We start from the raw sequence: 16,806 nt of genomic DNA on the forward strand, positions 1-16,806 counted from the left end.
CAGCCTCCCGGTGTGCGGTCTGCCTCTCCCGAACTATAAGCTCCTGTGACCATTGTGTGTGTATGCAATCTCGGTGCGCATTTGCGATTTACTTGTTATTTGCACATGGTTTACATGAATTCATACAACATTGACTTTATCTTATCGAGTTTGGCTTCGAATGAAGCGTCTTGATGTGCGGAATATGATTGTGAGAGCGGAATATGTAAGCAATGAAGGTCAGGAGAGCACGACGTGTTACAGCATGACAAAAACTGAACATTAAAACCATTTAACTGAATATTAGGTCACCTTGATAGTGCCCAGCTAAGATATGAGTGATCATCATCTCAGCTGGTCGTCCTGTAAAAAAATTTCATAATCACAACTAGGTATACAATGATTAATATCATCGTGCCAGGCAACAAGGTAAAAGTTCCATAAGGCAAATGTCTAAACCTTGGCCATAAAGATCCTGATTACAAGACTCCATTGGGTCATGCACCCTAATCATGTGTAGCACTTAACGAATCTGCAACGTTTGATTATGGTCCTCTTGTGATAACTCATGCTGGAAGCTACCCTCACCAGAATCGACCACCCAAGGAGCTAAGACAGGCATCCGCTGCGGCTCTCTGGTGCCAGGAACCAGCTAGTCCAGGTGTGAGGAACTGTTCTCGAAGTAAGTAGGCCTAGTGTGCACTACTATCCCAGCCAAGTCCAACCTCTTCCACGTCTCCACCCAGAAAAGATTATACCTTCCGTCTTCGCTCTGCACAAGATTTGCAAAAATGAACTGCCACTATTGGGAATAGCTCGACCAATAATTAACCAATGTGATCTTCCTAAATTGCGCGAAAACATCCTACCTAGCACATACTTTTGGGGTCGGCCAATGAGCTGCCTTCTCGAGGATTAAATGTTAAGAACTGGAGTTCCAAACTCTCTCCCTAGCTCACATTTTTTTGTGTTAACCAATGAGCTTGCTACCTTAGTTGCGAGACAGAAATTCGTAATGCCGTCTGGTTGTTGCCAAACCCTCCCCACAACTAGGAGAAGAAATTTTTTTAACAGTAACTGTTGCATACCCTTGCATATGAAAGCGAGATGGTGATGGTTATATTTCGGCCAGTCCGGCTTCTCTCAGTTTTCTCGGAGGGCCAGTCCTTTGAAGAGCGTTTCTGACTTGTGAATGAACTAATTTTGTTTTAGCCTGAACGCGTGTCATTGTCCCTCAGTTTGAACTTTTTAGAGGTAGCACTGAAGTCACACTATGGGACTGCAATTCTAAATAAGTCCGTGTGCATGCACCTGGCAGGCGCCCAAAACAAACAAAATACAGAACGTCTGGCACAGTTTACCTGCTGGCGAGGACTCAGGCCAATACCCAGATCTCCCAGTGGCCCCTTTCTTACAAGTCAGTGAGGTTTCCGGTCCTCAAGTTTCACTCGAAATATCGTATCTACCACACCAGAGAGACCTGAAAGCCAGAACTCTCAAGGCACTGAACACCATGTAGTGACTCACCCACAGGTCTTGTGAAGAAGACAGGGGGCATCTATTCCAGTTCTATAGGGCTTTCGTGGTTTCGCAGCTGGCTATGGGTGCACGGTGTAAAGATCGGCAAAGCCTTCTTATTTGAAAATCATTGACGCTTGTAAGGTGTCAGGCAAATCCAACACCTTCCATGAAAACCCTGACATGATAAGCAAATCCAGTAGTATGTCACATAGCTACGAATAAATCGTGACATTAAATTAACCAATGTAATACGAGTAACGAGTGAGCAAATGAAATACCACAGACTAACACAAGAATGCCTAAATGCATGTCATACCTTCCCACCGTGAGACAGACGCAGTTCCGAGGGGGGAAACGAGAACAGAAACCGAGAGCAGAACCGTGTTAAGATAGAAACCCTACGATAAGGGACAGACTCTACACCCACGTCGCCAATTAACCACTAGGACAACGCCAGCTGCAAGTTTTAGTGTGAGACTTTTTCGCATCTTTGTTACGTCAAGGACCACCCCCCAGCCCATGTTAAAAGCTAGAGCCCTCCAGAAAAACAGTATAGATCTTATGATAACACAAAAAGGGCCACACCACCCGCAAGTTTTAGCGTGAGACTTTTTCGTGTCTCTGTTACGTTGGGACACCCCCCCCCCCCCCCCCCCAGCCCATGTTAAAAGATAGTGCCCTCTAGAAGAACAGTACAGATTTTACGATAACGCTAAAAGGACCACACCAGCTGCAAGTTTTAGTGTGAGATTTTTTCGCGTCTCTGTTATGTTGCAAACAAGTATAACGTTTCTCATAGGATAGACAGAATTTTTGTAGGCGGAGCTTAAGGTTAACATTGAGACCCTGATTGGTCAGATGAAAACAAAGCCAGATAGTTTTTTTTTAAACCAACTTCGGTAAATGGTAGTAAGGAGAAGTTAGGAGAAGTAAGTTAGTTCCGAGACGGCGAGCTGGATGGCTGCTGCGGCGGCCGCTGGCCCCCTGAAGCTGCCTAACCAACGACAGGGTAATGATCGCACGCGATGCCGCATAACAGCGCAGGAAGCTTCACTCAGAACTGCAGAAGTCTCATCTGTTACACCCCCTTTTTGCGTAATACTAGTGTCGATCGTAAATTAAAGCTCATGGTGTTCACATTTGCCACTTGAAGTAAAAATCTGAAACGCGATGATTTCTCTGTTATATAATTATTGAGAAGCCACATCAGCCAGTGTAATTTACGACAAGTTAGATAAGTAATTAAAGATAATTGAGGGTCACTGTAGACGATTTTGATAGTTCTCTCTCTTGTGAAACTTAATTTAAACCTAGATTATAGATGTGATATTGCACAGGTCATCCTTCGATCCATTGTAGAACTTGGAAAACCACTCAGGGAATATTCGTTCACATTTTTGTTGAACGCAGTTGGTTTTTACCATCCTGTATTGGAACATTTCCTTTTATCAATAGTGCAATTGATAAACAATGTTTTGTGAGTAGAATAAAATTTCCAATGGTAAACTTAACTGCTTTTTCGACGTTATTTTACCAGCTAACTAAAAATAGGAAAGCCTTGAACTCCTTCCTCTAAATTTAGTTAGTATTAAGATTCTTTTACGGCGAGTGCAATGGAGCTGACGCTGAAATCATTAAGTATTTGGTTATATCATCGCTAGTCTCACTGAACTCTTCTGAACTCTACGTGTCATGTGTGGTCTGGCGTCTCCTTACCAGCAACACGTCCCAGATTCAAACTAGTCAATTCCCTAAAAAACACGCTCAGAGCGTCGTTGCGCGAAAGTGGTAGGGAGACACGATATAGAACAAGCAGACACCACGCAGAATGTTAGACGCTGTCTACCATGAGGGGATTCGGCTGGTGACGGGAGCTTACGGGATCAGCCGCATACTCAGTGATGAGTCCAGGGAACCACCACTTACCATTAGGCGGCAGCTCCTCATGGTGCGTCAGGCTTGCAAGGTCTCTGCAGCTCTTAGCCCGCATACATGTATCTACGGGCTAAGACGGAAATGCAATAACTGGAGGACCTGGCAAGATAAAGATTATATAAGGCAGTATGTAGAATGTTTGTGACAGCAGACAAGGCATTGCACTTTAGGAAGAATATCATTCGAAGACAGAGAAGGCAAATCAATCCGAAAAAATCGCACATTCAGCATAACAGCTCATCAGTCTAAGTTACTGATAATAATGTATGGAAGGGTGGAAAAAATATTTCAGGGCCTCTAACATGAAGATTAGTTTATGCAGTAGTGAGTCATGGAGTGTGGGTAAATCGTTCAGAGAGAATGAAAGCGTTTGAGATGTGGTACGACATAAGAATTCTGAAAAGTGGACTGATACAGTAATAAATGAGGAAAGGAGTATGCAATGACTACAAGAAATGGCAGGATGATAGAATGTGTGTTCAGACGTCAGAGGATAAGTTCAATTGCACTAGAGAAAGCCATAAAGGGAGAAAATTGCAGGTGAAGACAAAGATTTAGATTATATTATATATACTTGAGGATGTTGCTGCTCTGATGTGAAGAGGTTGTCACAAGATATCGTGGTGGACACCCTCATTTTACCACCTCATCAACATCTAAAATTATTTAAAAGCAATCTTGATCGCAGCCGATGTTAAGTTCAGACCGGTTTCGGCCTTTTAATTCCGGGCCATCATTAGAGTTTGCACTGTAATAACAAAAGTAACAATGCTATATTACATAGAGAAGCCAATGTAAAAGTATCTGGTTGACGACAATGGCGCCTGACCCGCTGTGGATGTCTTAGTCACTGCAACTGATGCTGGCGGCTTAGCAGCCATGCGTTATATAGAAAAGAGAGAGGGAGCTCAAGAGCTTAAGGCATCGCCGTCAACTAGTGGGAAAAGATTTACATATCGTTTTGGGTCTTCATTCGTAAATATTTATCTTTTAAATTTAACGAATCAAGAAAAGAGTTTATATTAGTTTGTGGTTCATAATCTATGTTACAGCCAGTCTATGGCGTATTAATACGAAACGTATATAGATTGACTTATTTGTATTAGTAGTCAGTTATTTAAAGTCTTAAAAAACACCAGAAAAGCTACATCCATCGTCAGAAGTTAACATCGGCTGCTATCAAGACTGCTTTTAAATATTTTTATCACAATAAGATCGCTGTTCTCCGACAACGTTACGTAAAATTATGAACACCTATAATTTTTTTTAGGGTCCCAAGCAGTCCGCTACGAGAATCTCAGGGCTTTATAAATTATGGATCTTTACCTCAACGTCACATTGCTTTTGTCATGGCCTGCACATTTTTCTCTGTAACATTGTCGGAAACGAAATAAACGAATGAAAGGAGGACGTTTCCAACGAAATCAGAAGTGTAGACATTAATTTTGAATATTCAATTAGACATTCATATTTATAATTAATTGCACGGAATTCTAATTGTGTCTTTCATAACCTTCGTTATTAGTGATTTTATCACTTTACTCAATAAGAACGACAAAAATTAATTAAAGTGAAAAGATAAGAGAACGAACGAAACAAAAAACCAAGCCCACGCTATTTCTCCGTACCCCGAAGGCCTTCAATTGTGAATGAAAAAATCAGAAACGTATTTGAAGAACAGTTCAGGTTTGCAATAAGTATGATAAAAAATAAAATTTCCACAAACTATTCATAAAATTTGAAAGCTTGTCGAAACGTACAGGTAACTTTTTTTCTGAGAACAAAAGCATATTGTTCTGCAACCTATTGCTCCTGGAAGAGCTTTATAAAGCCGAAGAACGTTATTTAGTCCTCAGGAACTCATTTTCTGGAATGGCATCATTTCATCACTTTAGGAATGGGACATCTGAAGCGCTGGAACTTATTATCTCTTCCCAGAATGCCATTCCCTATTATACGTCCATTATACGAATAATTTGAACTTCATCTTTTCGTTGGCGTTACAGACTTCATTAACTATTTTGGAATTGTATTATTCGCCGTCAGTAGTTCTTAATTTTTCAAGCGGCAATAACTGGTTTGAATCGAATTAGGTATCTTCAGAACTAAAGTGTGGAGAAGATACCTATCACCAGCATCGGCTGCTGTATGTCGTGAAATGATGGTGGCAGTGATAACTGCAATCTGTAACATATCCTGCTCGGTCTTTTCTTGTCTTCCTCCTAATTATCTTCGATATCAAGCGAGTGGAGTCACTCGCTTGTAAACCTGACATAGTCGGATGAGGGAAACTCAGCGATATGTGTTATTCATTATAAACGTGAATGGCCTTCATCACAATATAATGTTGTTATTACGTTAGATTTCGATCAAGAACATTAATGCTTGTAACAAAGCATAACAGTGTTGGTAGTATAAAAACAAAGTCAATAATTTAACATCTTTTTAGAGATGTTTTCTTCCCAGCTTCTGTAAATATTGTTTATCAGCAGCACTGGAAAATATTCTCGTTTACTACAAATATGCCTGCTTTGCTCAGCGATAAATAAAGATTTCGTACATTCAGAGTTTTGTCCTGTTTCATCAGAGATTACTTTAAGTCAGCGACAACATTTTCTCTGGATGAACATTATTTAGATGATAACTGGTAGAACTTAACTCTCACTGATAACGAAATAAACTCTACAAAAACAATGTTTTTTTTATAAAATAAAACCAATCGATTCCTGCTGCTGAGGGAGAATGTGTACGAGATGTTAACACAGCCTCTCCAAATTTTAAATCTGAAGTTGTTCCTACCGAGACTGGATATTACAACAGAATACGGGACACGCCGTGATTTGTTAGTAAAACTATAGAACAGGATCACGATTTTTTTTCCCAGTGATACAATGCCACCTTTCTGTTGTGTTGTCTAACAACTCACACGAACTACACAATTTGTCCTAAACTGCACCTATCACCAGTACCCGAACGCCGTAACTAGCAGAAGATCTGTGATTTTCTGTTGCCTACATCCCACAACATATCAGTAAGCTATATTTACGAGTATAACAGTGTTAAGCTAAAGAGTGATATTACGTTTTCGTTTCCAAATTTACAAAAAGTTTCCTTTTTTAAAAATATTCTGACGGAAGTTGGCGCAGTAGTTATCGCACAGGTGTCGCGTTCGTGAGGACGACGGTCCAAATCCCTATGCGGCCATCCATATTTAGGTTTCCCTAAATAACTCCAGGCAAGTGCCTTGATATCGTTCTCTATTATTTCGTAATCCGAGCTAGCACTCCTCCTCTAATGGCCGAGCTGTCAATGGAACGGTAAACAGTAATTTTCTTTCCTTCGTAAGAAGGATGATGAAAAAGTGTTTATAATAACGAGCTTCAACCGAAAGTACTTTTACTCAGAAGATATTTTTAAGCTAACGACACATTTCAGTTTCGTACAAAACACATTTCGAAAAGTGAATGTGTTAATTTCGCAACTGCATAATCTTGTTGTGGGTGAAGAGTTATGTTGCTTTGATATTCTTGTCAGTTTTTAGTACGGAACCAGAACCGACATTATTTGGCCACCGTTAAGTCTGTTTGTACTTACAAAAAAAGCAAATCTTAGGGTGAGCCAATTTAAACAGAGAGTTAAAACGAGAATGAAAGCTTTCGCAAATATTTGTCGTTCTCCAAAGCGCAGTGGCCTGCCCAAGGAGAGAAAATTTAACTTTTATGTGAGGTACGTAACGAATGAATCTTCTTTTACAGTGCTCTTAATCAGAAAATGTATATCTACCTTCATGAAGTTGGAGAGAGAGAGAGAGAACTAAAGCCGTTTCCCATTAACATACTCGGTATACTTTCTTTTCTTATTGCGTTTGTTATCGATGTCCTACCTATCTCTTCTGCTGAAGGTGGATCATGAATGAGGTTTCCCAATAGTCCTGACAAAACACCATCACTTTCTACACTACAAAAATTCTTGTTAGAACATTTCCACCCCTGTTCACCAGTGTATTTCACTTTCTTGTAATGTCTGAATGCAAAGATTTTATAAAGTAAGGGTGTCTGTTCCCTTCCACTGCCCATTGCTTTTATACTATACTGATCAGTATTTTCCTGAAAACTTTTAGTGGACATTAATATGAAGTCTATCCACCTTTCATCTTCCTGTGAAGACTTGAACTCTGTAGGGGGCACCTTTAAGGAGGTATCTGAATGTCTGTAGAGGAATGACGGTCCATTCTTTCTCAAGAGCCGAAACGAAAGAAGGTAGTGACAATGGACATCAGGCTGTCGTCGTTCTAACTCATCCAAAGGTGTTCCATTGGGTTCAGTCCGGCACTAGGAAGGCCAGTTGTAACCTCCCCCTCACTTATCGACCTAAATGACAGTGAAAAATTATACCGCGTGTATCAAATGGAAATTTCGGAAAAGCAATCGTCACCGAAGTTAATCTGTCGATAAAGAGGAAGGGTTATATCTAAATGAAAGGAAAAATGCAAATGAATTTGGTGGAAATTAATTTAAAAAAGGTAAAGTTAATAAATAAAGTAAATGTGCGGTCGTTACGTTAACAATTAATTGGCGTTAATTAGATATTTGAGATTTGGGGAAAATTCCGGTCGCCAGTCCTATGGACAACTACTATAATAACTGGAAAAGAAAGGTTAGTGCACATATAATTAGCACCAAAAGCATGGCAACTGAAGGTTGACACGTGTTGTGTGAAAACTGAATGTTTGTCAGAAGTAATAAATTTCGCTACACTCTGACTTAAGTTACCAAAAGCATTAATAAAACCGCAAAATTGAAAGTTAATTTAGTGACTGAAATTAATAGTGAACTTTGTTTCTGAAGCACTACGAAAGTAGATAAAATAAGGCTAGTCTTGGGCTACCTCAACAATCATCTCTAAAGCTACATTAATCTACGCACTTTAAAAATAAGAGATTTAACTTTGAACTTGAATTAAATGATTTTGAACAATTAACAATAGTAAAACTTAGTACGTACCAAACTGAGCTGCAGTCACAGATAAGCTAAAATATGGTGACAAAACTCGCACATTTGTGCTTGAGTATTCTAAATACTGTAGCTAGCTATGAATACTTTAACTGAACTTTGAAATTAAAGCAGTGAAATGGAATTATATTACTTTAACGCTGGCGTTTGAAAATCAACGACACACCGGTTCATTTCGGAAAAGGAAGAGACCATGCTTGGTAATCCAATTGGGACAAAGAGCAACAAAGGTTCATGCTAAGTTGCTGTATTTTAGTGATGCAAATGGAACAGTTTGAAAAGCTAAGGTCTGCAATACAGTTCTAAAACTTTGCGTGCTTTCAGTCTTCCTTGATGGTTGATTGAAGGTTTGAAGTCGTCGATCGTGGAGGTGGCGATAATCACTTATTGTCGGCCGTCGCTGTTGCAGAAGCTGGATGTTGGCGTGCTTTCTTCTCGACACGGTCACCAGGCGATACGGGCTCTTGATGTGTGCCAGCTAATGCCCGTCCGCGACACCGTGTCAGAAACTATCATAGCAAGTCGAGCGCAATTACATGCTGCCTAACCCCGAAAGCGCGGCAACTCAACACACCTGCTTCACCGCCCTGCTCCAGCCAGACTCTCTCTGCCCACGTTCAACGCGGCAGAGTTAATACTACCAAAGATCCTAAACACTTTGGTTCTCCACACGACCTATCGATGTAATCGTTCGATAGCATAGTTTTTCCTAGGCCAGACCCAGCGTAAAAATACAAATAATATTTACTAAACAAACCATTTGCACATCAACATAAATGCAATTGTAAAACAATTATAATATATAAAGACACAGAAATGTCATATCTTCAGGTAATAAAATAAGGAAAAATTTATAGTACAATAGTTGGAAATAGGAGGATATGCATTTCCGGTGTTACACAGTCCATTTCAGGAACGTTACTGTCCACAGAATCACCGCCTCAAGGATGCTGCTTTATTGCGGGATGTAGAGGCATGCTGATAAAATCATCATCTCTCAGCTGCTCCCCTACAGCACGCAGAATAAACTGCTGTAAAATGTGTTCACATCCTCACGCATTTGGAGTTTTTTTTTTTTTTTTTAGCACACTAAGGGTATCACATCATAACAACTAAAAAAATCCCCACCTTCTCTATACTTCGCTGTTGACACTACATATGATGGCAGGTAACATTCTCCAGGTTTTCGCCAAACCCAAATCCTTTATTGAATTGTCACAGAGTATAGTGTCACTCCAAATCACCCGTTTCTTGTTATCCACTATCCAGCAGCGTCGCCCTTTAGGCCACCTCAAGTCTCGATCATAGTACGCCATTCTCTTTAACTCCCTACGGAGAATCATTATGTAATCATTATGTTATCTGACCTGCTGCTAGCACCTTGGTAGTCACAAGTGATTGTTTTGCTGATTTCGTGCGATTCCTTACAACTACTATTCGCAATGCCCGACGGTCCGTGCCCTACAGTACACGAGGTCTCGGTTTAGCTGTGGTTGTTGCTTAGCTTTTCACTTCACAGGGTCATTACCAAAGGTCATGTTGGGCCGATCGAGAGGGGGTTAAATGTCCATGGAGGATCTTTTACACAGGGGACATCCAATGACCACTCCACGTTCGAAGTCACCGAGTTCATTTGCAAATCACAGCACCTTAAACCTGTCAGTTAAATTTCGCGTCTGTAGCAATTCATATTCGTGGTGTAGCAATTTTAATGGCCAGTAGTGTATTTCATGTCGTTCGATCAGCTCTTAAAGATGTTTTTCCTTCATTCCCCAACTATCCTTATCCCAAAGATTAAACTTATTGCAAATACAGTCGTCATAAAACAATGAAAGTGCAAAAATTTCGCATGGGTCCCATGGTTTTATATAATTACAGTAACAGTCACAGAAATGGAGTGTAATCTCGGGCTGGTTCTCGCGATACACGGCCGTCGACGGAGTGATTTCATCTGGTGGTGGTGAAGTAAAATTCCCGTGCTGCCCGGAGAGCCACTGTGGCCAACGCACGATTTCTGAGCCGCTAACGCAACGAAGAAATATATAAGGGCTGCTCGTACTGTGGACAACGGTTGCAACCCTTAGCAGCTCGCCATCTGACAAGTGTACATAACGTCGCCTTTCCGGCTGAGACCTTTTTTTAATATGTGACTTGTAAGTTATGCATCTTTTCGAGTTAGTACAAACTTTAATTTTATTAATGTACTATATACCTAATGTTTTAGTACTGTTAGTCTAATTCTGAAGACGATGCTCATAGTAGCGTCCAAACCAAGTCAGTTTTTGACTTAATATTTGTGACCGAGGGCTTATTTGTTACAATATAATTCTGACACGGTCACTGAACCTTAGCAGCTACATTCAAAATTTTATGCAACGAATAGATATGAAAAAAAGAAAAAAAAAATGAAAACACCTTGCACTTTTTCATATTAAGTTACGTCTACCATATAACGATAAAAATGCGTAACAAGTAGATCGTGATCTTTCCATAAACTTACCGTGGAGGAGGCAGAACCACCCAGCGGTACGTCGTCGTCTGACGTGCTCCCACTACAATAGGCCACCTGGTTTGGCGGCCCCGCTTGCCGCTGAGTGGAAGGGCGTAATGGGGCGCGTGCCGGCGTGTCAGTGGCCGCGGTGCAGCAGCTGTGGCCGGGGATTAACGTCCAGCGGCGGCCCACATCAAAGCGGGGCGCGCCAGAGCGGAGAGTGGGGGAGGGAAGACTCGTGGGAGCCACAGCGTGCCGCTCCGCGCAACAGGCGACGGCGCACACACAGCGCAGCACACACGCTCTACAGGTTGGAGCGACACGTTCCCCTACCACCGCCTCACGGAACCTGAAACCGTATGAGGTTTCGCAGGTCGAGGCAGAAGAGTGCCGGTCCAAATACGCACCGAAACAGACATTTAAACATCCTGCTTGTCGCCCCAAGTTAAACAGTAGAACAGTAAGTGCAGGAATAGAACCAACATAGACGACCAAAACTGCGGTCATACTGGTATCGATATCGGCGGATTCAGCCGACGACCGACCTCGGCCGAAGACGGCCGATCTTTTCAAATCAGTACACCACTATGACCGCGGTCACACAGTTGCCGTTCTCATCGTCTGAACACACAGACTTCGGACAACTGCTGAAATTCATATCAGTTTATTTTCTTCGGTAAAATCGACCGACGCCCACGCACACAAAATAAGGCCTGTGAGAAACTGTGTCTAATACAAGAAAGAGTGAGTATGTGCCATCCTGAAGGAGAAAAAATATCGAAATCAGGATGCATTTCGGAATATGTGGACTGAAACCTGAAAAAAAAGTGGTTCAAATGGCTCTGAGCACTATGGGACTTAACATCTGTGGTCATCAGTCCCCTAGAACGTAGAACTACTTAAACCTAACCAACCTAAGGACATCACACACATCCATGCCCGACACAGGATTCGAACCTGCTACCGTACCGGTCACGCGGTTCCAGACTTAAGCGCCTAGAACCGCATGGCAATTCCGGCCGGCTATAATAGATGGATACCTGAAATCGCAGGTTTATTGAAACCATGTTGTAGTTGTTGTGGTCATCAGTCCTAAGACTGGTTTGATGCAGCTCTCCATGCTAGTCTATCCTGTGCAAGCTCCTTCATCTCCCAGTACCTACTGCAACCTACATCCTTCTGAATCTGCTTAGTGTTATCATCTCTTGGTCTCCTTCTACGATTTTTACCCTCCACGCTGCCCTCGAATGCTAAGTTTGTGATCCCTTGATGCCTCAGGACATGTCCTACCAACCTATCCCTTCTTCTAGTCAAGTTGTGCCACAAACTACTCTTCTCCCCAATCCTATTCAATACCTCCGCATTAGTTACGTGATCTACCCACCTAATCTTCAACATTCTTCTGTAGCACCACATTTCGAAAGCTTCTAATCTCTTCTTGTCCAAATTATTTATTGTCCATGTTTCACTTCCACACATGGCTACAATCCATACAAATACTTTCAGAAACGACTTCCTGATACTTAAAGCTATACTCGATGTTAACAAATTTTTCTCCGGCCGCAGTGGTCTCGCGGTTCTAGGCGCGCAGTCCGGAACAGTGCGACTGCTACGGTCGCAGGTTCGAACCCTGCCTCGGGCATGGATGTGTGTGATGTCCTTAGGTTAGTTAGGTTTAAGTAGTTCTAAGTTCTAGGGGACTGATGACCACAGCAGTTGAGTCCCATGGTGCTCAGAGCCATTTGAACCATAATAAGTTCAAGTGAGGAGGATGGCATATCTTATGCTTAAAGTTACTGTAGTGCAGTGGTTCCCAATTTCTATAGAGGATAATTACCCACCAAGGAGTAAAATGAAATTCTCTGAGCGCTGAAAACTAGACGATTCGATTCTGTTTCAGCCACGAAACAAAATTATTTTCAAAAGATCGTTACAATCATCATAATTTTTAAAGACTCTAATAATAATTGTCTAAGATTTTATTATTATTTTGAGCTTTTCCTCATTACAGAGGCTTATCTCCAACATAATAATTTACTTGGAAATTACAATACAAACAATAAACGTTCTTAAACTAGTATCTCAAAATATTCCTCCAGGTGTTTCGATCTTGTGTTTCTTCTTCCTCTGCGCCCATTCTCCTCATTGTGTGCTGTAGATTTTGGAGTCAGGTGGTCATAGGTCGTCCTCTTCCTTTTCTCCCATCTGGTTCCCACTCCAGTATCAATTTTGGTATTCTGGTTTCCTCCATTCGTCGTACATGCCCGTACCACTGTAATTTCATCCTATCCATTACATCATATATTCTTTCTTTTATTTCCATTCTCCCTATTACTTCGGTGTTCCTTATCTTTTCTTTCCTGGTGATTCTTGCCGATCTTCTCCAAAAGTCCATATCTAGAGCTTGTAATTTTTTAATGTGCTTCATGTTAATTGTCCAGCTCTCCGTTCCACACATAACCACACTCTCTAATGTGGATTTGTATATTAATTTTTTAGTTCTGCTCATTACATTCCTGCTCCATAAGACTGAGGTAAGCATCCCAATGACCCTCCGCCCGTTACTAATTCTTTTATTGATTTCTGACTCTGATTTTCCCTCGATTTTTAAAATGGATCCCAAATAACAGAAAGTGTTTATCTTTTTGATTGGCTTTCCTTCAATGTATAGCTCATCTGAATCATTAGTCAAGTATTCTGTTTTTTGGTAATTAATCTTCAAACCCCAAGTTTTGTATGCTACTGCTAATTGATTGCACATTTGGTTAGCATCCTCCCCATCTTGTGCTACGACTACTTGATCGTCAGCAAATAATAAATTATGTAGGTAAACTCCATCTCTTATTTCTAATCCCATACTATTACATTTACGAGACCATGTTCTAAGGCTAATATCTATATACATGTAATATATATATATCGATTTTAAATATTGATGGTGACGTGGGACAGCGCTGTAAAAGGCCTTTGCTTGTTCTAAATTTCTGTGAAAGTTTATTACCAACTTTTACTTGGCAAATGTTATCTTTATACATCTGTTGCATTATTTTAATCAAGGAAGGGTTTATGTTTGCCACATGTAATGCTCTCCAAAGTAATTTTCTTGGAACAGTATCATACGCTTTTTCTAGATCTATGAAAATTAATTCTGTATTTTTTGATTTTTCCCTATGTTTCTCCAAAATCTGTCGTAATGTGAAAATATGGTCTACACATGATCTCCCAGCCGTGAATCCACATTGTTCTTCTTGGGTTCTAAAATTTTTTTCCAGTTTGTTTTTAATTACTTTCGCAAAAATTTTCATTAATGTGTTTGTAACACAAATTCCTCGATAGTTTTATCTAAGATACCAATAATAATCTCAGTTAGTAGCATTAATGCGATAGTGGTTACAGGTTCCTCACGTAGTCCATCCACTACACACATATGTTCCGCTTAGTCCCGTACGTAGTCGATGATAAAAGTGAGATACATACCTAGCAAATTCTGAATATCTCAAGAAAATGTCTTCGCTATGTTTTAGATAGTACCTGCAGTAGTCCAGAAACTGCTTCGTTACTCTCTTCGAAGCAGATTGTAACCGCCCTGTTAAGTTGTTAGAAGCTTAGTCAGTGCCGTAATATTGAAATGAGAGCTATTACGAATGTCGCATAATAAGCATTTCGCGTGTAGCGCCGTTGCGACAAAGGTAAAGGTCAATTGTGGAAACTAAGCTAATGAATATTAAAAGTAATGATATTAAGTAATTCATCCGACTGACCATACAAAATAAGGGGGCACGTACATTCGCGAGTGAGTGGTTCAAAATAAGAATTACTACTGAAAGGGAAATTGGTCAAAAATTTAGTTACATTTGTACACATTGAATTGTATGAGAACATACAATTGGGATAGAGGCACGTACTTTATAAGTGCTATTACTCCCCGCGGCCTAGGTAAATAGAATTGTGATTAAAAGGCATTTATTCATCTAAGAAAGAAAATTATCGGCCTTCCTAGGCGGCCACTAAGGGAAAGAGATGAACACATTCAATATGTCTTGTAACAAGTGTCTGCCATCATTGTGGACAGTTTGCTTTCTTCTATGAGAAGGAATTGTGGGTAGCACTTGCGACGCACCACGAATTCCTTCGCCATTCATTCTAAAACACACACACACACACAACTATATATCATTCATCTTTAATCATTTTAAGAACAAAAATGTTGCAAGAAAAGTCTTTCATTCTACAGTTTAGTTTGGTGCTAAAGTTGGTAATAATGTGAGGGGAGGGGAAGGGCAACAGACGGCGGTGGAGGAAGAGAGTTCTACCTAATATATGCACTCATAGCTATTGGTCTAAGAAAGGTTGTGAACCACTGCTGTAATGGATCTTCTTTGAATTGTGTTAGGTGAAGATTAGCTGTCTACAAACTATTATTATTGTTTACTGGCGTTTTTATGCCAGTACGTGGGTGATTCTGTTACATGGAGTGGTTTGTGGTCTCCAGTTTTCAGTGCTTTATGTGTTAAGATTATCTTATTCTGGGGTGGCCGAGCGTTTCTAGGCGCTACAGTCTGAACCGCTACGGTCGCAGGTTCGAATCCTGCCTCTGGTATGGATGTGTGTAATGTCCTTAGGTTAGTTAGGTTTAAGTAGTTCTAAGTTCTACGGGACTGATGACCTCAGAAGTTAAGTCCCATAGTACTCAGAGCCATTTTTTATCATATTCTAAACTTTAGGTTCGTCTTTCATACGTATGCTGAATGACGCTTATTAAAGGTCAATTGACGGTCAATTGCACAACTTCAAATAAACAACGCAAAACAGTGCTTGTTCTCTTGTTCTTCAAGGTCGCCACAAATCATCTCGAGTATGTAAAACCGAGCAATCATACCCCACTGAAACATTTTCGGAAAAATAAATGCTTATTTCGAGCTCTTGTAGAGATGTTTCTCGAGCTCTGTTAAAAAATCCGATTCTCGCATTGAAAATGCAGTTCTGGCTCAAGTAAATTCGTTGACTGCTCTTCACTCTAGCACCACGAAATACTACGAAATATTACATTTATTCTATACCGAATTTTGGAGCTCTGCTTTGTGCAAGTTCACTAAAAGACACTATAATATAGTTGCTTTCCTTTGTTAAAACCTACCTCTGAAATAATACTCCCAGAAGAAACCTTGTTACTTCCTTTATCAAGTGTTTAAAAGAACATTGAAGTTTCCAGTACAAGAATCTGATTATCTGACTATACTGCCAGTACTGTGTAGTGTCTCTTGCAGCGGTCTGTCCGAGATATTTTCAGAAAGTTTATAAATTATATAACTTGGCACATATCTCGAAATATCTCTTCTTGTCTTACCAATTCCTAAACTTTAATATACGATGATTATCAATGCAAAGTAGTTTCAAGCCCTATTATTCCTTGGAGCGTGCATTTACTCCATGGAATAGCTTCTCTGCTATCTATGTTTTCTCACATGAAAAGAATGATTCAGATCTTGCCGATTAGCCGTGAAAGAACGAAGATGTATATGTATGTATTGTTGAGCTAGTTGCCATCTTGATGAGATTCTGTATGAGAAGGAATTTAATACATGAACTAAACTAAAGTATGTTCGCGTAATATTTAACTGATTATTATTGACAGTGTCTGCTTACTACGCTGTGTTGCACGGGGAATAGTGGCGAACGTCTGATTTACACTGGACGAACCTACCGTTTTGTACGCTCAAGATATCCAGTTTATTACTTTCAGTAAATGGGCTAACAGGGCCTTACCAGCAGATCTCCTGTCTTGCCCATGTGATCACCGAAAGTTAATAATTATTACAAATGTTTTCAGGAGATCGACTGACAAATTTCGTCGCACCGAGACTTCGA

At 40.5% G+C, this 16,806-nt stretch overlaps 1 protein-coding gene across 3 annotated transcripts in view; it reads left to right on the forward strand.

Annotated features, from left to right (window-relative positions):
• Positions 1 to 16,806, forward strand: part of LOC126365851 (transient receptor potential cation channel trpm) — a 1,785,347-nt gene that overhangs the window by 822,116 nt on the left and 946,425 nt on the right. The window lies entirely within an intron of this gene.

The sequence above is a fragment of the Schistocerca gregaria genome, chromosome 4 (genome assembly GCF_023897955.1).
Source record: "Schistocerca gregaria isolate iqSchGreg1 chromosome 4, iqSchGreg1.2, whole genome shotgun sequence".
Lineage (NCBI taxonomy): Eukaryota > Metazoa > Arthropoda > Insecta > Orthoptera > Acrididae > Schistocerca > Schistocerca gregaria.